The sequence below is a fragment of the Microtus ochrogaster genome, unplaced genomic scaffold (genome assembly GCF_000317375.1).
Source record: "Microtus ochrogaster isolate Prairie Vole_2 unplaced genomic scaffold, MicOch1.0 UNK1, whole genome shotgun sequence".
NCBI lineage: Eukaryota > Metazoa > Chordata > Mammalia > Rodentia > Cricetidae > Microtus > Microtus ochrogaster.
The window spans coordinates 13,517,609-13,541,164 of NW_004949099.1; the positions used below are offsets into that span (position 1 = coordinate 13,517,609).

A 23,556-nucleotide genomic window follows, 5' to 3' on the forward strand; every position below is an offset into this window, starting at 1 on the left:
ACTGAAAACTAACAGAGTCCCCTTCTCAAAAGCTCAGGGCAAATGGCTCCTCTGCACAAAGTCTGAAAGTGCAGGATATCATGGTTCTACCCTTGTACAATGGAACCCCTGGGTCTCTGCTAACATGGAACTCATTGGTGGGAAAAATCTGCTAGACTAAGAACCTCAGCGTTTTTGACAGAGAGAGAAAGGCTCAAGAGAAGAGAAGAAAGTAACTTTTAGAAAATCCTGTCAGAAGGACAGGAGTAGAACACAGCCCAGAAGAGAGAGCTCTGTGAAGGTAGGAACACCATCCAAATGAAGATGTCCCTGTAAAACTTCAAAAGAGAACCCATAATACTACAACAGAAAATCTGAGGTCAAATGAAAGACACAATAAAGAAAAAAGAAACAGTAGACTTCTTTAGAAAATGAAAGCGTGCACCGAAAAGACTCTCACTTTTATGTCTAGAATCCAAAGTCCACAAAAACTTCAAAGACATGAAGAACAGGGTAGGACACAAGACCTGGAGAGCAATAGATCAGAATTAGGCAAACTGAGACGTGGAGATGACGAAAGAACCTAGCAGGCACAGTGACTCATGACTATAGGCCCAGGACTCATCAGCCGAAGGCAAGAAGTTTCCCAGTTCATGGCCAGCCTGGATTACATAGTGAAATCCTGTCTTAAAAACACAGAGTCTAATTTAGACATTGAATCTGGAAAAAAGGAGAGAAAGAAGAGAGGATTCATTTTATAAATCTAGAGTCCATTAGGGATGAAGAACAAACACACAGAAGAATTAACGACTTCAAAGAACTAGAAGTTCAATTGGCGCTGTCTCCATCACTGTTTCTACTGCTTTTATAAAACACTGACCAAAAGCAACTTAGGCGTCCACATCCCACTCCATCATCGAAGGAAGTCCGGGCAGGAACTGAATGCAACACAGGTCATGAAGGAGCGCTGCTTACTGACTTGACCCTCATGGCTTCCCAGTCTGCTTTCCTATACACCCCAGGACCACCTACCAAGGGGTGGTATCACTCACAATGGGCTGGGCCCTACCACATCAAACACTAAGAAAATGCCCCACAGGCTTCTCCACAAGCCAGTCTGGTGGAGGCAGTTTCTCGGCTGAGATTCTCTTTTCCCCACTGACTCTATCCTGTGTCAAGCTGACATGAAACTAGTTGGTACCCTCCAAAAGAGGTAATAAACCATATATTAAATGGAGATAAGAAAGGTCTTCATCTCTGAGTAAGCCATCAAAGGATGGACATCATCCAAATCCTGAAGGTTGCAATTTAAAGGAAGTAGGCCGGGTGTGCTAGTGCGTGCCTGCACTGCAAGCAGGCTAGTCTGGAGCTCAGCTAGAACACTGGCAGCTGCGGGATAGGCCAGGACTAGAGTGACCGCCAGGCCCACCAAACTTCACAGTAAGACAATCACCCCCATCCCCCCAAAAAAAATCAAAGAAAGGAAGGGAGGGAAAAGTTTCCCCAAAATCTTAAGAAATCTGATGTCACGCAGGTACACAGGCATGAAGGCATGTGTTTGTGTGTGCGGCATTTGTATATATATATGTAGATTTATTTTCTTTCTGAGACAGAATCTCGCATGTACTTGGAGCTGACGTCGAACTCCCTAAGTTGTTAAGGTTGATCCTGCCTCTACGTCTCAGGTGTTGAGATGACACGCTCTCCTGTGCTATCACTCCCTGCTGGAGACCATCTATTGGAAGAGGGGCTAGACCGTCAAACAATACCTACACAGAATGACCACCACTAAAGCAGAGTGCCAGAGGAAAACAGGGCAACATACACAAAACGTCCCTGGGTGCTATGAACACTGATTTCTTGGTTTAAATGCTGCTTCCAAGAATGCCCATCTTAAAATAACTTACAGTCAAACGTATATATACACACATATATGAATATCATCCAAAAGAGTGGCCACACATGACCAGATCAATGTCCATTTAAAGTAAACTTCAAAATGTAATTATTTGCATATATGAGCCATGCTGGAAATGCTCAGTAGACATTTTTGCACAGAAAACTTGGGATCAGACTGTTTTGTGGGTGGCATGTGGAGCATGGAATAATAGTCTTCATTATTGCAGTTTACTTTATTAAAATATTTAAAGTCTATGTCTATAAAATGTATTATCAAGCTGTACCCATTGTATGTCAGATATATGAATGGTGACTATTCTTTAAAGTAATGGCAAGCACATATATCTTCCAGACGAATGATGAAGGGTGTGGAATCTTGTACACCATTACATATTTGGAACTCCATAATCCAACAGGTATGATTACCTGGCATGGTACCCTGACACTTGCATCCCAAGGGCGAAACAGTTGTGTTAAGCAAAAACTAATAAGCCCTTTCTCACCGTGGAAGAACTGATAACTAATCATTTCAATTACTAGTCAACATTTACTAGACATCAGGAGCAGATATGGCCCCATCACAAAGCAGCAACAGATCTCTGCCAAAGGGATAAATACGGCATTTAAGGGACACAAGGGACACCAGAAAGCGAGTGCTTGGTCCCCTACTTCCCATCCTGACATCAACCTTTTCTCACCTCTGTACTACTGCTGACCTTGCAGTGAGCTTACTCCATGCTCTGTTTGCCTCTGCAGCAACTCCAGGAAAAGGAAAGATAAAAGTTCATGTGGTGGGGTGGCAAATTGTCTTTGAATGGGGTAAATGACACTGGAAAGACTGGAGGCTAGATGGGCGCACACATCCAAGTGAGACCTGCCAAAAGTATGTGTTATATAAAAAGCAGGGGCAACTAAAAATAAGTAATTTTAGAGAATGCAATTTAGGGATCTGGAGAGATGTTTCAGTCTGTAAAGTACTTTCTGTGAATGCATGGGGACCCAGCTTTGATCTCCAGTATCCACATAAAAAGGTGGAGTTGGTGACATGTACATATAAACCCAGCACTAGGGAGGGAGACATGGGCAAACCCTTAGAGCTCACTGGCCAGCCAGCTCGGTCCAATTGTGAGATTCCATTCCAGTGAGAGACCCTGTCTCAAAAGCCAAGGTGAATAGCGCTCCTCAGGGAGGACAGCCAAGATGATCCTCTCATCCCACAGACAGCCACTGATGCACGCATCAGCAAACACACATACATACAGAGACACACACAAAACAATTTGGAGATTTATTTCTATTTTGTATGTGTGGGTGCTTTGTTTGCATGTATATCTACATACCATACACATGCAGTGTCCACAGAGGCCAAAAGAGGATGTTGAGTTCCCCAGAACTGAAGTTACAGAATGGCACAGGCTGCCATACGAGTGCTGGGAACAGACCCCAGGTCCTTTGAAAGAGCAGCCAGTGCTCTAAGCCACTGCCATCTCTCCAGCCTCAAAAGTAATTTAGAAGACAGGAATGAGAAACCTGGGAAATGAATGGGTAAAAAGCAAGCATTCATCAATGCTCTTCAGTATCGCTTGAACAATAGCAGGGCCACAGAAGTGGAAGAATGAAGTTTGCCTAAACTAGAAACGAACAAAAAAATAAAAGAAATATCTTCAACTATCTGAAATATCTTTCCAACCATGTTTTCAATAATCTTGAGAGGAAGTCATTATGTTTTTTTCAAGTAATGAAATGGATGCTTAAAATATAACGAAAGAAAAGCAAAGACAAAAACAAACAAACAAGCAAAAAAAAAAAAAACCACACACACACACACACACACACACACACAACAGAATCTCAAGTCCAGGGCAACAGGTGGTGCATCACCAGTTGGGTTTACAACACCTGTTTCCCACCAATGAGGTGACACACGACCAACAGCACCCATGCTCTGAGTCGGAATAAAAGGCGTTCGCCTGAAACAGGGTGCTAGGCGACAGCAAGAATAAAAAGAAAAGTGAACCCCACTGAATTCCTTCCCTCCAATGCGGCCCTGTCCATGTCAGAATGTCTATTTATGTTTACCCATGCCTGGCTCAGGTCCAGATATCCTGCACAGCTCTCTTTTCCACTTTAGTCTAAGGAGAAAGATTTGGCAACTGAAATCTATTATGATGTCAAAGGTAGCTGACAACAAAAACTGCACCCCGCTGAGCTGATCCGCACAGGGCTCCATTTCCAACAGGAGCATCGTAAGAACGATAAGGGCCGCAAATTAACCACCCTTCCTAGCTCGCTGACATCAATAACGCTGAGGGCCTGGAGAACTTCCAAGCATTTTCACCACTGTTTAATTTGTCAGAACCTATCAGGAGCATTTCAACCACAAACCTGTCTTCTAAGGTGCATTATGGTTCCCACGCTCAGATCCGCATCCGCAGGAACTTAACTAAGATGGCATAATTATTCAGACTCCTGGAGGACTCGCCTCTCCGGTTGCAATTCTTCGGTGTGTTTGCATCTCCCTCTTCTTAAGTACCATTCTCAATTAGTTCTCTCAGATCATTTAAAAATTTGGCTCTCATTCTGTAAGATGTCTCGGTGCTTTCAAAATTAATCCCTCATTACAGGGTGAAGGTTCCCACTGGGCTCAAATTAGCAAGATTTTCTGTTTACTTCCTATTCGGGAACCAGGAACTCCAGTGGCTGTCTGGGATTGGAGCAGTTAGCTGACAGCTGTTGGGAAACCCAGCAGGTAAAGAGGTCTCACTTTGAAACACAAATGATAAGGACAATCAGTCCATGTTCGAAGCAAATTAAGAGCATTCCCATCCTGACATCAACCTTGTCTTCTATCAATGACCAACTCTACAGACCATTCATATCTATTACTGAAACAATTTTAACAGATAAATACACTCTTCTGAAAGAAATCCCATTTTATTCCAAGTGAATTTACCACAGCCAATTCTATCCATTAGTAAACGTCAGAATATGGTTTGTGATAGTAAGACAGGTACATAAATATTTAATATTGAAGATAAATAAGTACTTAAAACTTTTCAAACAACTAGGTGTGTAACTTATGCCTGTAACCCCAACACTTGGAAGGTGGAGGTAAAAGGAGAAGTTCAAAGTAATTCTTAGCTGCACTGCAAGTTCAAGGCCAGTCTGAGCTACACGAGACTGTCTGGACAGAACCCTTGCAGTGAGAAATAATTTCTCTGTGCACAAGTGTGCTCACATCAGCTCCACTCGGTCTTCCCACTGACATGTATCTAAAGTAAAGCAGTGCTCCTGTAATGAGAAAATAAGAACTATCTGGCTACGGCAGTGTAATCCAGCAGCAGAGGCGCCGTCTATGTAGAGGCACAGAAACTAGGCTCTTCTGACTCTTTGATTAGTCCTAAGACGACGAACGCAGGGAGATGTTCGGCAGATACTAAGTAAATCTAGCATAGACAACTTGTGCCCAAATTGGTTTATTTCACATTTCGGTACTTTGGGGGAAAAGCAATTTCTCTATGACAGTTGCACCTGGACTTTGCCACGTGGCCAGCACACAAAGAGGGCTGTAGAGTCACAGACTCAGGAGTGAGAAAATTACATTTTATCATTATTTGCTAAAACATCAAAAGCATATTTTTTTCCCATGGAATATGTTTGTATTGAGTGAGGCCAAGTCTACCCAGAGCTCTGGAACAGTCAAGATGAAAAGACGGATCTGGGTAAATCGAAGCCCCGGTCATCTGCCACTGAAGATAATGTTGATGTGGCCTCAATTGGACCTCACCAGCTGCCCACAATAACAAAATAATACACTGGCTAAATAAGCCACCACCCCTTCATTTCTGAATACCTACAAAGGGAGGCGCGTCTCCCCCAGTGTTAGAGGGCTGCCCCATGATAGACCTACAGTTCTACGGTTAAGTTTGATCACGTCTAAAACAGAAACCTGAATGAATCCTGAGAATGGCTGTACTATAGGGGTGCTTTATTTCCAACTTCTCACAAAAGTCTACCCTTAGAACAGAGGCCCCAAAAAACAAGAAGCAAAAACATATGGACCTGAACAGAGAAGGGACTTCATGATAGCTGTCAGAATCACTACCCTAGTTATACTAAGCGAAGACCATGAGGCAGAAGGTAAGTAAGAAGACAGGAAGGAGAACCAGGGGTAAGAAGGAGCCAGACCAGCCAGACCACCAGCCAGCCTCCCCTAATGAAAGACAATGCATTTTTCTGGACCACCCTCCTCAGGAGGGGATGTATGCTCAGGCAAATACAGAAAGAAATTAAGTCCTTCGATTGCAATGGGATACAATCAGAAATAGGGAAAGAAATTTGACACTCACAAACACGAGGAGATCCAAACAGCACAACACCAAATTACCAAAGGATAAAAAGAAAACTCACAAAAAAAATATCTTGAGATGACCAAACAGAAACATACCAAAGCTTGTGAGACTTGAGTAAACGCATATTCAGAGGGAAACTGATAGTTGTACACACTAACAAAGAAAAAGGCCACATCATAAAGTCTTGCTTGCAGTTAGTTACACAGTTACCAGTTCCACCAGCACGTCCTGGAGTTTGCTTACTAACCTCTTTAAGACTCAACATCTCCAACAACCACATATTTGCTCAGTAAAGATACAAGTTTGAAGTGATTGTATCTCAAAATTATGCATCCATCAGAGCTTTTGGTGGAATGCAAACTTGTTATCAAAGAGTTTTATCTTTTTTTTTTGCTGTTTTTTGTTTGTTTGTTTGGTTTGGTTTTGGTTTTGTTTTTTCAAGACAGATTTCTCTGTGTAGTTGGCTGTCCTGGAACTTACTCTGTAGACCAGGATGGCCTCAAATTCATGGAGGTCATAACTTCGTTATTTAAGAAGTTCTTGAAAAGCTGGGGTCGTGGTGGTGCATGTCTTTAATCTCAGCACTTGGGAGGCAGAGGCAGGCAGATCTCCGTGAGTTTGAGGCCAGTGTGATCTACAGAGCAAGTTCCAGGACAGACTCCAAACTACACAGAGAAAACCTGTCTTGGAAAAAAAAAGTTATGATCACAAGTTAGCAGAAGATACAGCTTTAGAAACATACTCCCCCCACCCCCACTCATGCCTAGTTTGAATCCAATGCTTTTGAATAGAAAGTCCTAGACTCAGGAATGTAAGTTTTTGGAACTTAGTACTTACCTTGCTGTGAGATTTGCAGTCTTTCCCCTGTTTTTTTTTTTTTTTTTTGAAGTTCCTAATGTGCAAATGAACACAACGAAAGTGTATCCCTTAGAATACTCCCCAAAAGTTCCTGAACCCTCTTTTCTCATGATGTGTGAATTAATGACCCCATAATAAATAACAACCAGCCTCACCTCTACCAAGATCAGAGTGGGTGAAGCTGGCGTGGGAGAGAAGAAAGGCAGAGAGGAGCCACTGAGAAAAGAGGGGCCTTGGTTCCTGACCACAGGGAGTCATGGGAGCCTATACAGAGTGGGAGAAGAAACGGAAAATACTGAGCCTGGAAAGCCAAGTGGGCAATGCCCATATTCTTGCTGGGTAAGAAATCAAAACGGCAGAACAGAAAGAAACAAGAATTTTAAAGAACAAACAAGCTCTCATTTGACTATTAAGTATGTCTTTAAAATTCTGATTACAAAATAATTTTAGACAAGAAGGAGCAAGAATATATATTTTCCCTGGACCCTGCTTATCCCAAAGGCAGCCATCTTACACAGCACCAGACCCTGGGAAGGGGTCCCGGTGCCTAACTGTTAACTGCATGACGACAGGCTTTCCCTGCTCAGCTTCATTCCCTACTTCCATAACCCCAGGCCATTTCATACAGCTGACCTTCCCGAGCCTCCGTGTGCTCGTCTGTACTGTGAGGCAACAGTGTGACTGCCGCATCCGGGAAGGATTCAAAAGACGGCATCAGAATGCCGCTTACGAACTGAGCTGTCACAGTGGAAGGACTGGATAAACAGGCGCGTTATAATCATTAAACAAGACGCCAGAGGATTTCCAGTGTGGCCCTGACACCTTCCCCAGGCCCGGCCTACTTTTCACTGGCACAGGGATGGGAGCTGTGCAGGGAAGAGAAAAAGCAGAGCACAGCACAGTGTTAAGGACTGAAAGGGGGGCCCTACTCTTGTGTGTAGATTGACTCCTGTCAGTAAGGAGATGGCTCCTTGGAGAGAGGATAGCTAGGTATTTTAGCCTTAGATTTATTTTTTAATTGAACAGACTGAATACATACTGGGACCCACCCTACCAGTTACTAAATCTACTGTGTCAAAACCCAATAAATAAATAAATAAATAAATAAATAAATAAGTAAAATAAATAAATAAGGTTATTAGGGAGCTCAGGGCTTTTTCATGGCTTTTAGGAAGGCATCCAGATGTGTCTTCTGCACATTAGAAAAGAACTGGATACACGAGCTATGGGAATCTTAGCAAAGGCCTGGGAGCCCAGCCTTTGGGAGGCAGAGGCAGGAGATGAGCTCAAGGGCAGTCAGAACTACACTGAGTATGTCTCAAACTAGCAGGCTACACAATTACACATACGAATCCAGACACAAACAAGCAAACTGTTCTTGCAAGTCCCTTTAATGCCCCTCTGGCCTTGACACTGTAGACATATGCCAATACCCAGAATCCTCCAGGGCTTTTCCTTTCACAGCAACTACATTTTAGGGACCTAGGCATTTTACTTACAGAGGAAAAGCCGTTTTCTGGTGAACTTGGTGGTAAAATGGCACTAGTGGGACCTTAGTGGGTCCCTTTATGGGTGAGGACCGTGTGGTGGGTGAGGGACAGACAAATATGCCATACTGACAGAGTTTGAGTGTGTTTACTGAGATAAAGGGAATGGGAAGGAAAGAGAGAAGGCAGAGGGAGACAGAAAAGCTGCCTCCTCAGAGAGAATGGCAGAAAAGAAGAGAGAAGGGAGAAAGAGAGAAGGGAGAAGCAGGAAAAGTCCTGCCGGCCCCTTCAGAGGAGCAGTGCGGAAGAGAGACTGGGAGTTGGTAGAGCTTGTCTCTTGAAGGGACCTTTGCACCCGTGTGCAAACTAGGACCCTGCCTTGCAGGGTGCTGCCTGGGTACATCCCGCCAGATGGCAGGACACTGTAAGAACTTGGTTCTCTCTTATCTTTCCTACATTTTCCCCCATTTTGAAGTTAGCAGAGTTTTCAAGACCCACCACCCACAAACTGTCTGAAAACTCCCGTGTCTGCCCTGTCTTCACAAACAGGCATTTTGTTTTAAAAAAAAAAAAAAATCAGATGGAAGAGGACAAAGAATCCTTTCGCTAATCAGGCAAACCGCTAGAGCGGACATCGTTGGTTCATGTCTGCGACTCTCTAACAAGCAAGATCAAATAAGAATCCTGTTTGGACAACTGCAGCCTCGATTTCAGGCTGGGGTAGTCATCTCAAGTCAAGTGGCTTAGATGGGGAAACCCTTGCACCCAGCCACTCCACTCCCACCCCCAGCTCACGAGTTGAAATGTTAAATGCTCAGCCCCCCTTCTGTGGACTTATGGATGCCTGGGGAATCTTAGGGGTGGGGGGCATGGGAGGAGAGGTAGGTCGGTGGGCATGGGTCTTTGGGGGTCTCTGTCAGCCCTACTTCCATTCCAGCTCTCTGAGCATCTTGTGTTGTACCATCTTATGCTACCATCGGCTGTCACCAACAGGCTGTGTCCCAGGTTGTTCCAGTTGCCGTGCCTTCCCTACATGTCAGCTGCACTCTCTGAACCGTGAGCCAACAAAGACCTCTTTCTTGTCCCACAAGTGATTCCTATCAGCTCTTTTGTCACCGTGATGAGAACAGCAAAATAGATACAACTTAGACCGTGGAGAAATAATGGGATAGACTTGAAACTCCATTCTATATTACACACATCAGTTAATTTCCTACATACCTTGATTTACTAAGCTCGAGATCAGCTGAGAACAAAACCAAAGAAGAGACTTGGGGATGTGGGGACACAACTGAGATTATAAAATAAATCAAAACTTGGTCCCTATTAAAAGGAGCCACCAGCTAGCGTCCACTCCTAACTCTCGCTCAACAAGAACATATGTTCCCCTTAATTTTAAAATTACTTCTTTTTTTTCCTATGCTGGTGTTATTCAAGATCCCTGCTTATTTTGGCGATGGAAACAAAATAAGAAGAGCCACCCAGAGTCCCCCATTCCAAGGGAGGAGTTTCCCAAGAAAAGCAAAATTCTGCTGTTGTTTCCTTTCCGCCCTGCCCGCAAGCACGCAGCATTCTTCCACAGAGAAATCCAGGGCCATGTGGAGGAGGCACAGCATAGAGAACCATGAGGGGGCAGGTGTGGGCAGAGACTCCACTGGTTCACAATCACTTAGTGCTCAGAAAACAGACCGGAACTGGCAAAATGCAGAAGCAAGGCAGTCAAGCAAGCCCACATGTAGAAAGAAAGGTCTGCAAACTCAAGCTACGAATAAAGGAGATGGCTTTTATTTCACACAGTACCAGAACAAATCAGGCTCTCCTATGTAGACGGCAAGCCAGGAGCTGACTTCTATGCCCCAAATCCCCCACAGCATAGCCACAGACCTAGGCAAAAGCTGGCAAGAGGGAGGGGCTCACAGGAAGAGGCAGGAAAAACAGAGACCTGCAGATGGGTTATTGGTTTCAATGGGGAAGGGCCTAAGCCAAGAAGCGTGTGAGAACGAAGCCCTCACATAATAGATCTCTGTGAGCAAGTCTCTCCTGCAGATGGGAAAGCTGGTGAGCTAAGCCTCACACTTGGAAGGCTTGTGGAACCGGAGCCGTGATATATAAAGTAAGACCCAAATGCCAAGGTTCTGACCGAGCCAGGCCAACGTGGCTGTTTGTGTTGGGTCGAAGATGCCTTTTTTTTTTCTCCCTACTGAGCAGAGAATTACGGTAAACATCTGCTCACCATGACCACAGAAGAGGTGGTTGTTTTCATCCATGGGTCATTTTAAAGAAATAAATCCAATTAATAGAGCTACACAGTAATAATATCCAGTCTTGCAAAGAGTCTGTCTGCTTCTCTCTAGTGCCATATTCATTAAGAAGGTTCTTAATCCAGAAAGTTCCTTCAAGTTGCCTTTGAGGTGTCTTAGGGACCCCTGAGGTAGGGGGTTTCTACGTCTAAGGAGGTTTAAAATCCAAGTTGATTACATTTCTTATCTCACCCTTTAGGGAGTTATTTCTAGACGGTTCTTTTGTCCTATTATTAAGACCCTTATGTAATGTGAAAAACAGTATTACATCCCAAAAAATAATAATTTTTGGGGGGACTGTAGAGATAGTAAAGTGTTTGTCCTGAAAGCAAGAAGAGCCGGGTTCAGATTCCCAGCATCCATGGAGAAAGCATGGTAACACACATCTGTAAAGGAATCCCTGGGGCTTGCTCGTGTAGCTCAATCAGTGAGTTGTGAGTTTAGCAAAAGATCCTGCCTCAAAAACTGAGGTGGGATGGAGACACGGCTCACTAGGAAAGTGCTGACTACCTGCACATGGACGCTCACACAAAAGCCAGTGCCAACAGTGCTCACACCTGTGGTCTTGTGTACCACTGTAGGGGGGTGGGAGGCAGAGGCTGAAGAACTGCTGGAAGCTCACAGGCCAGTTAACCTAGCACACACAGCAGCAAAGGAGAGACAGCCCATCTCAGGCTGGAAGGCGAGAAGACTGACTGACACTCAGAACCGTCCTCCGACCTCTCCATGTGTGCCATGGCCCTGTGTACTCACACACAAACACACAGAAGCACAGGTTTTAAAAGTTAATAAAGAAATAAAGTGAAGAGCGACGAAGGAAGACAACCCATGTAAACATCCGGCCTCTGCATGTATACACACCTGCCTACACATGTACAGATACCTGAATGCACACATATACACACCTGCAAGCACATGCACACCTACACAAATACATACACGTATACATACACATAAAAATTAAAGATTCAAGTGGGTGTGGTGGCACATGCCTTTAATCCAGGCACATCGCTAGCTAACACAGGAGGATCAAAGGTTCCAGGAGATTCTGTCCCAGGATAAAATGAAAAGCAAACAAAAGTGAACTCAACAACGGGGATTCGGATCTTCAATAGAGAGCCTGGAACATATGAGGCCCAGGATTCAAACGGTAAAAACACACAAAAAAATTAGTTAAATAAAATAACGTAAATTAAAGTTCTGATTGAAAGTGTGACCTATAAATGTCACAGATAACATCTCTTGGTCAAAATGTTTCTTTGCGAATGACTAGAGAATTAATATAATGGAGAATGGGTTTTATTATTTTTTTTTTAAAAAAATCACATATTTGGTTCCTTCTGTAGAAGAGAGAGACGTTAGCAGGAATCTCAAGTACCATGCTGTCACTCAAGTTGCCAAATGAGAGCCTAAGCCTCACTTCACCTTTGAACAGCCAGCAACCACCCCTTCAAAATAAGAGTCATCTATGACTAATGTCAAATGTTCCTAATTAAGAAAACTAATAGGATTCACAGAACCCCCAGATGCTAATCTGAGTTAAAGAGCCTTCTGCATCTGCCTTCAATATGAGACCTGTCTTCTAGATCAAAGAGGCATACTGGGTGCTACTACAGGAGGAAACCAGGGGCCTAATGCTTAGAGCCTCTGGCTATGGTCAGGTCAGGAAGGGCAATCAACAGGATGCCTCCGGAAATATGAATAACATTTTCTCAGCTGGGAAGATGGCTCAGTTGGTGAAGTGCCTGCTAAGCGAAAAACCAGAACCTTGGGATGCACCTCAGAACCCACGTTTAAACATGCACACACAAGAGCTAGACCCGGTGTAAATACTTTTCATCCCAGGACTAGAAAGGCAGAGCCTTGGAGCTCACTGGCCAGCCCACCAAGACTAATTGGAGAGGTACAAGCAAGGCACTGAGACACCCTGTCTCAAAAACACAAGATGGATGATGTTTGAGAAAAACACCTCACGTTGATCTCTGGTTTACATACACACCTGCCGGTGCTCCCTTCCCTCCTCCCAATTTCTCTCTCAAACACACACAAACACACAGAGAGAGGGGGGAGGGAGGGAGGGAAGGAGGGAGGGATTGAGGGAGGAAGGGAGGGAGAAAAATGTTCTCTATTCAATGTCTCCATTTCCCACAGAAACTGAATATAGTAATTCATGTCAAACTAGAGTTTAGTAAACTCCTAGAATGGATACATATTAAATCCATCATCTCCAGTCACTGACAGAGAAGCTGCACAGCTCCAGATGTGGCTTAGGAAGCCAGGGCAGGGAATCTACTGGTGTACAGACTTTTCCACCCACCAGTCTACGCACCGCTGGGAGAGCACACACTATGAGTATATGTATACAAACCATGTGTCGCTTGTGTGCCTGAGTGCATGGAGGCAGGAACATGAAAGGAGGAGGGGCAGAGAGACCAGCAACGCTGTTGGCTGTTGTAGATGTCACTGGAACCTGACAATTACAGACACAAACTTTGGGATGCGTGGGACACACAAACTTATTCTTGCACTGACTTTACCTGCTCACTTTTTTCATTTTTACTGTGCACGTGTGTGTAGGGTATGTGGAAATACGTGTGTGGCAGGGGAATACACACACAGAGACATGAGCTACATACAGCATGGGAGAATCTCGTACGCCTCTGTCTTACTCCCTGGAGACACCAGCTTCCGAATTGATCTTTCTTTGGCTAAGTTGGCTGGCTAGACTGCTCCAGGGATTCTTCTGTGAATGCCTCCACTCTCAACCCCAATTCTGGTGTCAAAGGTGCATGCACCCGTGGCCAACTATTTTTTTACATTGGTTCTGGAAATTTGAACTCAACTCCAAATGCTGGTGTAGCCAAGTGCTCTTACCCGCTCAGGAGCCATTACCTGCGCATTTTCTACCACACAGTTACATACCAAGAAAAGACCAAAAGGGGGCAGAGGGGGACAAGGGGGAAGCAAGACTCTGTGTGATACCCGATTATTCTTAGCAATAAGCCATTAGCAAAGGAGGAGAAGGGACGGCGTGGCCTCGTGGTCTTTAATAACCATCACCGCCTTCAGCTGTGAAAGAGAGCCAGGCTTAATGAAACTCACCCCTCCCCCACACACTGGCAAAGTTCACTTCTACAAGTGACTCCAATATCAGAGGCCAGCGTGGTCAGAACTGGCATATAAGCACGCGCAATGGCGCTAAATTACTCTGAGGTGAAAACACAATGCATCCATCATGCTCGGGTCACAGGCGGGCTGCGTCGGCTGTAATTTTCAAACCTAAAAAGAAAATTCCATCCTTTTAAGGATATTCCTCATGAAAGACAATCGTCAGAATGTCACAATAAAAAAAAAATGGTGATAACTTGGGAGGGTGAAATCACTTTTTTACCCTTTAAGTTTTTTCCCTTGGGAGATGCATTGTTTTAAGGTAACATATTTCACTGTGCTTATCTGTGGATGGAAATTTTGTTTTGATAATATGAAGAGCTTTTTAATCCAAATCGCACAGTGATGCTTGGACACTGATCTGTTAGAACTGGGTAATCAGAATTAACAGACTGCCTAATTAATCAAGTCATTTTCACAGATCCAGATAGGGGGATGGATCCTGGGCCAAGGAGAAGATATGAGAGACATGAAAATTAGTAATTTAGGCATGCCTTAAAAGCATGTAGAGTTAAGAGTTCTTTGCTAAATCTCACCATCCTTAATAGGTTCAAATTTTTAGAACGCAAGGAACATGTGCAAAGAAAAAATAAATTCTACCCAGGGCATATGAAAAAAAGATGTTTAAACCAACTAGTTCAATAGATATATAACTGAATAAATTTTTAAGCCTTTGATAACCCCTAAGATTTAAAATCATCCATACCTCTGATAGCAAGGAGTAGTGAATACATAGGCACCAACCGCAGGGCATTCTCTGTGGTTAAAGGTGTTGATATTCCACTCTGGGTGTGGTGGTGGTACCCTGGTACAGACTGTAGAGTCTGAGGCAGGAGGATTGAGAGTTGGAGGTCAGACTGAGTCACATAGTGAGACTTTGTTTCAAAACATCAGAATGAACCCAACAGTGGTGGCAAACACTTTTATCCCAGCACTTGAGAGGCAGAGCCAGGAAGATCTTTGTGAGTTTGAGGCCAGCCTAGTCTACAGAGAAAGTTCTAGGATAAGCTCCAAATCTACAAAAAGAAACCCTGTCTCAAAAAAAAAAAAATCAGAATAGACAAAACAACAACAACAAAAGATAAAAACAAAATGCCTTGTATCAACCCGAACACCCGGGGAAGGTTCTCTTCAGGTAAAGAATGAGGAAACTCAGTCCAGAAGGTTTTTCGTCAAAGGATGCGTGTTACGTCTTGATGCAGGCCATTTCATATCAAAACGAATATCAATATGTTACGTAACATATACAACATTGGAAATTTTTAGGGGAGTTAGACGCTGGGAATTAATTCTGCAATTTAATTCACCAGAAATACACCCAGGCAGGTTGACTCCTCACTTACAGAGTACTTAGTAGACGGATGAAGCAGAATGCATGCCACTGAGGCCCATAAACTCCTTTGAAATTAGCTTCTCGTTCTCATCATTTATATGGCCAGGAAGACTCAAGAGATGTGTGTGCTGGCCAGGCAGTGGTGGTGCACGCCTTTATCCCAGCAATCGGGAGGCAGAGACAGGCAGATCTCTGTGAGTTCGAGACCAGCCTGGTCTACAAGAGCTAGTTCAGGGACAGGCACCAAAGCTACAGAGAAACCCTGTCTCAAAAAACCTTAAAAAAAAAAAATGTGTGTGCTTTCCAGGCTGGAGAAATGGCTCAGCAGTTACAAGAGCTTGTTGCTCCTGCAAAGAATCCCAGCTCAGTTCCCAGCACCCATATCAGGTGGCTCCCAGTTTCAGGGGATCTAACGCCCTCTCCTGGCCTTCTCAGAAGTAGGCATGCATCTACTGCATATACATACATGCAGGCCTGCCCACACATACATAAAGTAAAAATAAATCAACTGTTTAGAAAAGATACACATCAACCGTCATGTGAGGCAGCTTCTCTGGGAAATTCACTGCCAGTCTGAGAGCTGAATCCTGGAAACTCCACCAACACGGATATTCCCCTCAGAAGCACATCCGGGTTCATCTTCTTCCCAGTCCACACAGTCTCACGCCTTCCCTAAAGCCTCCTCCCATTGCCAACAATGTGCTTCTCGACCACACAGATACAGCCCACCAATGCCTTTTACTCTGATCTTGCTGTGGAATTTTGAAATGAAATGGCCTGCATCAGAATGCTGGTGACAGACATGAGCTGGATACCCCGGGCAGAAGTATGAAGACAGAAGCAGACAGTAGTGCGGATCCCAACCGCTGGAACACAGAGGAATGGTCAGATTTCTGAGGTGTGGTCCATTTTCCAGGTAAGAAAGTCACTTGAGATGTCCAAATACTAGGCAGACAAGGTCACAAGAAACATCTCAGAGGCTAGCTGAGCCACCTGACATATGCAGATAGAGTCTAGCTCCCTGGGATTCTGTCTACCGTCTAAACCTATCACTACTTTATACTGGGCAAACACCATCTACTGCTTTACAGAGGAGCAGGGGACCCATCTTAGTCTTGTTCTAGCCCTAGCATTTCAGATGCACACAGAACCAATCACAGAAGGCAGGTGGAGGAGCGGGGTAGAGTCTATATTGGTAAAGGGCCTACCTTGCTGCCTTGTTAGCAAGAATGTCTGAGTTTGACTCCCAACACTCATGGAAAAAGTGTGTTGGTGCACACTTGAAATCCCAGAATTCTGGAGGCCGAGACAGGCAGATCTCTGGAGCTATCCTGCCAGTTAGCCTAAGCTGTCTGGCAAAGTTCCAAGGAGAGAGCATGTCTCAAAGCCTTTGACCTCCACATGTGTTTACACAACACACAAATCACAGCAACAGTAAATCCAAGTTTGTCTGATACTGATGAGATCCAACACTCTTCTTGTGCTGGCAGGGTGGTTTCACCTGAGTTCAGTCTCTGGAGACAGAGAATTAACTCATGCAGGTTGTTCTATGATCTCTACAGTCGCACCATGGCATGCGTGCTCATACAAATACACTCACACACTCATGCAACAAATAGCAAATGTAAGAAAATATAAAAGAACAGATTTATTTCTGCTGGAGTCTTCCATAACATTTGCAGGAAGGTCTCATGATTTAGCCAGAAAGTATCCCCAGGGAACAGAGCATAGCCACAAGTCTAGGGTGGGAATCTAGGAGCACCCCCGAGCCCCTTGATCCAGATGCTCTGGAAGCTTATGCTATCATCTGACTTTTGAAAACTGTAAGCCCACTCAATGCCCTCGCCTACACTGGCCAGTCACAGTCAACTGACTTGGCTCTGAGAGCTGAAAACTGAGAGGCTCAGGGTGGGAAGGCAGAGATGTGTTAAAAGTGGTCTGTGTCACTGGGGATATTGCTAGTTGTTACAGTGTTTGCTGTCTAAGAGTATGGAGTGGAGTTCAAACCCCTAGAATCCATGCAAATGCCAGGTGGCCATGGTGCCCCACTGCCCCCAGTCAATTCCAAGGCTTGAAAGGCAAAGACAATGGCTTTCTAACCAGACTGGCCATCAGTGACCTCTGGGGATTTGGCTGAAAACCTACGTCGGTGAATGAAATGGACAGTGACTGAGAAATACTCCTCACTCTCATATACATGTATGTACATACACACACATATTCGCATGCATCTATGCTACACACATCTACATGTTGCTCCGAGTCAACATGGAAATATAGACACTTAAAGCCTTTTCAGTGGAAAGAGATCAGCTGTGGTCCTTGGCTACTGACTTTGCGCATCTTCCAGCCTCCTGTTTTCTAACACTGCCCATGACTAGAGCTTGAGAACCTACAATTCTACTGGTTTGCTTAAGATAGCTGAGATTAACTCTAAGTGGCCATACCTTTATGGTGGTCAATAAAGAGCTTCCCTGATGAGTGCTTGCAGGTGCCATGAGGATGCGCTGACCCAGCTTGCTGCAAAACCACCCCAAGTAGAGGACCAGTGCTCTGAGCAGGGCACCCTAGCTAACCCCACTTTTTCACACAGGTGATTGAGCGGAACAAGTCAGTCGTTGGCTGGTCAGAGGCTAACTCGACATAAAATGAGGGTTGCAGATGTGAGGTTAATTAGAATAGCATACCACAGCAAAACAACGCAAAAGATGTAACAGACACATCCACTGGAGACAGAGGATGTGCTTGTTCCCAAATAGACTAGGACACATCTTCACTCCCCTTAGGTCCTATATTAGCAACAAAAACAAGCAAACAAATAAAATATGTACAACCTTAAATGCATGAAAAGGGTATAGATAAAGCATTCAAGCATACAAGCTCAAGGTATGGTCCTTCAATTCATAGCAACAGCCAGGCACATGCTAAAATAAAACCTGTGCATATCAATATTACAAGAGAAGAGGAAAGCAGATAAGGCCAGCTGAGTAGTGGTTATGAACCAGTGATAATAGCAAAACAGGGTCTGTGTTCGAATCCACACTCTCGTACTTATGCATGGAGAATTGCACTTCACTGTGACTCAGTTTCCTCATCTTAAAGGGGGACTTTTAGAAGCCTCAGAGCTGTTCTCAGTGAATAAATGTCCAATTCTTAGAACCACACCTGACACACAGCTGGCCCTCAGTAAAGACAGAGGCAATGGGACAGCCTTCAAAAGCTGCACTGTTTCTTTTAACTGTTCTGGGCCGAGCTCCTCATGATTACATTTTTCATGAACTTAGAAAATTCAAGGAGGGAAAAAGCGAAGACATCTTAGGGGCTGGGGACGCAGTTTGGGGTAGAGGCCCTGGGTTCCATCCCCAGAACCACCTTAAAACAGAGACAGATGGAGACAGAGATAGCAAAAGTGACAGACATGGGAGGGGTTTAAAGATAGGAACAATGACAGGGATGGGGGCAAGCAGGGGGTGGGGAGGAAAAAGAAAGGGAGAATTCGACATTCATCTCTCAGGACTTTGCAAGGGAGAAACATGACACATTGCTAGGGAATAGGACGGAGGTGCACAGGCCAGCTCTTCTAGTCCCACACAGCTATATAAACCCCAACATGCCCAGCATGATTTCCGTGAGGAGGAGTCCCAAGCAACGACCACATTCAGGAAGCAGGCCCATGTAGAAGAGATGTGTCACATAAGACAACCGCTGGGGACACAGAAAGACAAGGATGAAGCCTGGGCTCTCTCCACCAGATGAACCAGGACAGAAAGTCTGTTCTAGAAGCTGGTAATGAGAACTCCAGTCCCAGCAACTCTCAGCCAGAGTCACCTGGCACCCACAACACCTGGCTGGACTCACACAGGGCAGCTAAACTCAAAAACACTCATGCAAACACTTGCCATTGCTCCAAGGCCTCCTTGCTGACACTCCTGGGGCCCTGGAGAGGGCAGAAGAGGTGGGTCCAGGCTGGCCCTTTTCCTGTGCAAACATAATTCACCCCAATTCCCAGTGTGCAACCTAGTTCCCCTTCCGAGAATTATTATTTTACATTCTCAAATGATATTTGAAAACAGGGGTGTTAGATTATTTTTAGAGATCTCAATAGCTGGGTGTTAGCTATTCTGAAGCCTGTTAGCAGATGAACCGAAGTTTTTCTCCGTTGTATGCTTGCCTTTAGTGGCTTTTTTTCGTTGAATTTTTATCCTTTTCTTTTTTCAAAAAGCATGGTAGATCTTCTACTGTATTGTGTTTCATTTTTTCCATTTTGTTTTGTGCATGTGCCTGCGGGTGAGGTTGGGGGATGTAAAGATGTGGAAAAGAAATGTGGGGGGGCATGCAATACATTCATGAATATGTGGGCACACACATATGCAAAGACCAGAAGTTGATATCAGGTGTCTGTCTCAACTGCTCTCCACCTTATTTTTTGAGGCAGGGTCTCTCACCCAATGTGGAACTCACTGACTTAGGTAGACCAGTTGGTCAGAATCCAGTGATCCTCTTGTTTTTGCCTTTTCCCTGCTGGGACCAGAGTTGTGCCTGGCTTTTATATGGGTACTGAGGGCCTAAATTTGGATCTTCATGCTTATAGAGCAAGCACCTTATCAACTGAGCCATTTCTCAGCCCCATTGAAAATGTTTTAATGACATCCTTTTATTTTATATGTTGAGATGAAATAAACTATAAATTAACAAATGACAATTATGAATCTTTATACAGCCCTACCTAACCCAAGGCTCACGGCAGTAAGAGTATGAGATTATATATATTCACATGATACCTGCAGAAATTATGTGATGTGGGGAGGTGGAAGGGGACAGTCTCTACACCTTGGCTTTTATGTAACAAGCCTGTAATGAAGAATGCCTGACAACCACAGGCACGAGGGAACAATACAGCAACCTATCACCCTCTCCGAGCAGGTAAAAGGTGTTAACAGCAATGGATATTTATAGCTATGCAAATGTGAGTTTTCCATCAAAAGATAAGAACATGAAGACTTGGGCTGACATGTCAATTACGCATTTAACCGCCTAGAAGGCTTTCTGCCACTACAAGGTTCCTTGTACTGCCAGGCAGATGAAACCAGCTCTGACTAATACTGGGAGAAATGGGTCCCTAGGGAGATGGCCAAAGTGAGGGTTCAGTGCCATGAATACCCCATTTCCAAGGTTCTGAGGAGATGCCTTGGGCTCTAATGGCGAGCTGCTGCTCTGTTTGACATTTGGACTTGCAAGGGTCTGAGACGTGGTACCTAACAGTTAGCACACAGCAAAAAAAAAAAAACTGTACTCATTTCCACATCTGGGTGGTGCATATGCTGGTGGCACATCTTTGTGTGCGCCTGTAGGGAAAGAGGCACACATGTGGAGGCGAGAGATGGCCAATGGGTGTATTCTTCTTTGATCTTCTGCCTTCTTGACTTGAAACAGTTTCTCACTGAACTCGGATCTTGTCATGCCAGGGTCAGTATTCCCTGACTCGCAAACCCCAGCTCTAGAGTTACAGACACATGTAGCTATGCTTGGTTTGTTATATGACTTCTGGGATCTGAACTCAGGTCCTTATGGTTGAGGCAAGTGTTCTTACCAAACAAGAATTTCTTCAGCCCACTCTTCCCTTGCTTTCCATTCAATAGTTCATTTAATACACAAAACATGAACATGCCAACATCACCAGGAATCAAGCCTCTGCCTTTCCTGTCACCTTTAAAACGAAGAGTGCGACAGGAAACTGTGGTGTATGTGCAATTCCTGCACTGTGGAGACTGAGACTTAAGAACGTGGAGCATAACACCAGCCTGAGCTACACAGCAGGGCCCCTGTTCTCCCCTCTACCTCCTCACCCCAAAATAGTAAAGGGAATAGGAGGAAAGAAAAAAGAAGACTCTAAACTGGAAAGTAAGAAAGTTCAGGATAACATTTCCCACTACATCTCCCAGAAGCCCTTGCTGGCCTTCCAAATTGACAACTGTGTTCCAGGCTCTGGGCACAGAGCATGGAGAATGAGCCACTTCATTATAGTAGCAATAACCCTATGATCCAGGTGACACCTTTACCCCCACCTCACAAAAGGAAACTGAGGCCCAGAAAAGAGATCAGTATAACCAAGAGCAAAGAGCAATAAGCAGCGCTGGGACCTCAGCTTGGAAGAAAAGAACAGCTCGTCTTTAAGAGACATCACCCAAATAGGACCTGAAGCTCTCTGTTCTGCCTGTGGAGCTGCCCATCCAGGTTCAATGGCTGTGATGCCCTTGTAGATGGGCATCCGGGCCACTCCCCAATGATGCATGTATATTTAAAGGGAACACCAGGCAGCAAGTACTAGATTATAAAAAGTGTATGTTCTATCAGACAAGACAACTATCTACAACCCAGTCACAGGATGGCAGGTACCAACCTTCCCATTGGGAAGTGCTCTGCACAATGACAGCCTTGGCTAAGAACCAAATTGTACAGACTGGAGACAAAGAGAACATCTCTTAGGACAAGGGAAGTTCCATCCTGTTCACTGTGCCAGTTGAAAATTTTCAGAGAAAGCACATCCAGGTCAATCTGAAGCAGAGAATGTGAACAGGGCAAGAACAGATCAGCTGACATGCTCCACAGCCAATGGGAGGGCATGGCGGGAGATGGACTGCCACATCTTCAGGTCTACGTAAGAAACGCGAAAGAAAGTAGGGCCATCAACCATGTCTCCTGCATAAACTGGGAGAGCATGGCAGGAGTTGGCCATGTCACTGGGCTACTATGACTTAATCTGGACAAAAATCTCAGAACCACACTATTGAACACTCATCTGAATATTCAGAACTTAGAATTCTTACACCTGAGGTGGGCAGGATCCCTTGCAAGTCTCAGACTCAGCATGGTTCTGTAGGAAACATGGAGAGTCTCTGCTAAGAATCAGGCACCCTGAAATGTCAACAAGACCCAGGGCAACTGTACAACGTGGTGTGAGGAACCACACGAGCGTCCTACAACTGCCCGCGTCTCCTGGTTTATGTTCCTCTGGGGCACCACATGTCCTACAGCTAAGGCTGCGTTTCTCAGGGATCTAGAGAGAAGGAGGAGACAGCACGAGTGAGGCTTCAAGGAAGCTGCGTGAAGAGGGCTGCCTCTGCTAGAAGGGCCACTTACATCTCTCGATTCCATCACTCACTTGCAGGATCTAGGAGCAATGGCTGGAGACCCAGCAGCCACCACAAGGAAAGACAGCACTAATGCCGTGGAGCAGGCAGAGCAGAAAGACAGCAGGCACAGATTACTCTCCCCACGTGTGCTTATTAAGACAGAGAACACACAGTAGATTTGCACACCTCCCTCCAGGAGCATCTGTTCTGGGGTGGTCATTTGCAAATAAGACAGCGAAAACAAAACACCCCTTCAGACTGCACTGCCATTTTCTGGGAGGACAAAAACCCTAGGAAAATCCACCAATCGGGCTTCCAGTTCCCACCTTCTATTCTTAACCCTGTTTGTTTAACCCTGACTTCCCTTCTTAATTAGTACTGCTGGTCTAGAGAAGCGTATTTGCTGAGCCTGTCTATATGTTTTGACATGCAAGACTTGTGAAATTCAAACATAGTGCAGGCATTCAAAGCATTATTATTTATTAAGGGCTATATTAAAGGTGGAAGATCTTAAAGCCCTCTCAGATTCTGATGATTAAAGGAAATTTAATCACTCTTCATTGGCATTTGATCTTTAGCCTGCCATAATCTACTCGTGTATCCCTTCATCCATATTTGATACTAAAGAGATATTTCAACAGCGTGTCCATCAAGTGTAACACAGACGGAGCTCAGAGACCACATGACTCACAAAATAAAAGAACATTCCACCACCCTGAGTTAGCAAATGAAAGCGAAGGTGACAGGGGAGCCAGAAAGATGGAAGGGCTTTCCCCTCCCATGGGAGGCAGCCATTCACATACAGTCCACCCCGCTTTGGCCTGCCAGTCTCCTGCCAGGTTGGAAGGGCAGGCATTTCAAATCCCTATTTCTTCTACATTTATACTTTGCTCAAGGTCAGAGAGACTAGTACCCTGTGAGCTGTCAAGTTCATGGATGGTACCCCAACCTTGATGTATCAGAGGATGGGGGAGCGAACCAAAGCCCTCAGAACAATATAGCTCCATGTTTATTTGTGTATATAATATTCACAGGGACATAGCAACC

The 23,556-nt window shown here is 44.7% G+C and overlaps 1 protein-coding gene across 4 annotated transcripts in view; it reads right to left on the reverse strand.

The window, feature by feature from the left end:
* The window catches only part of Foxp1 (forkhead box P1), a 396,466-nt gene that overhangs the window by 371,958 nt on the left and 952 nt on the right, over positions 1-23,556 (reverse strand). The window lies entirely within an intron of this gene.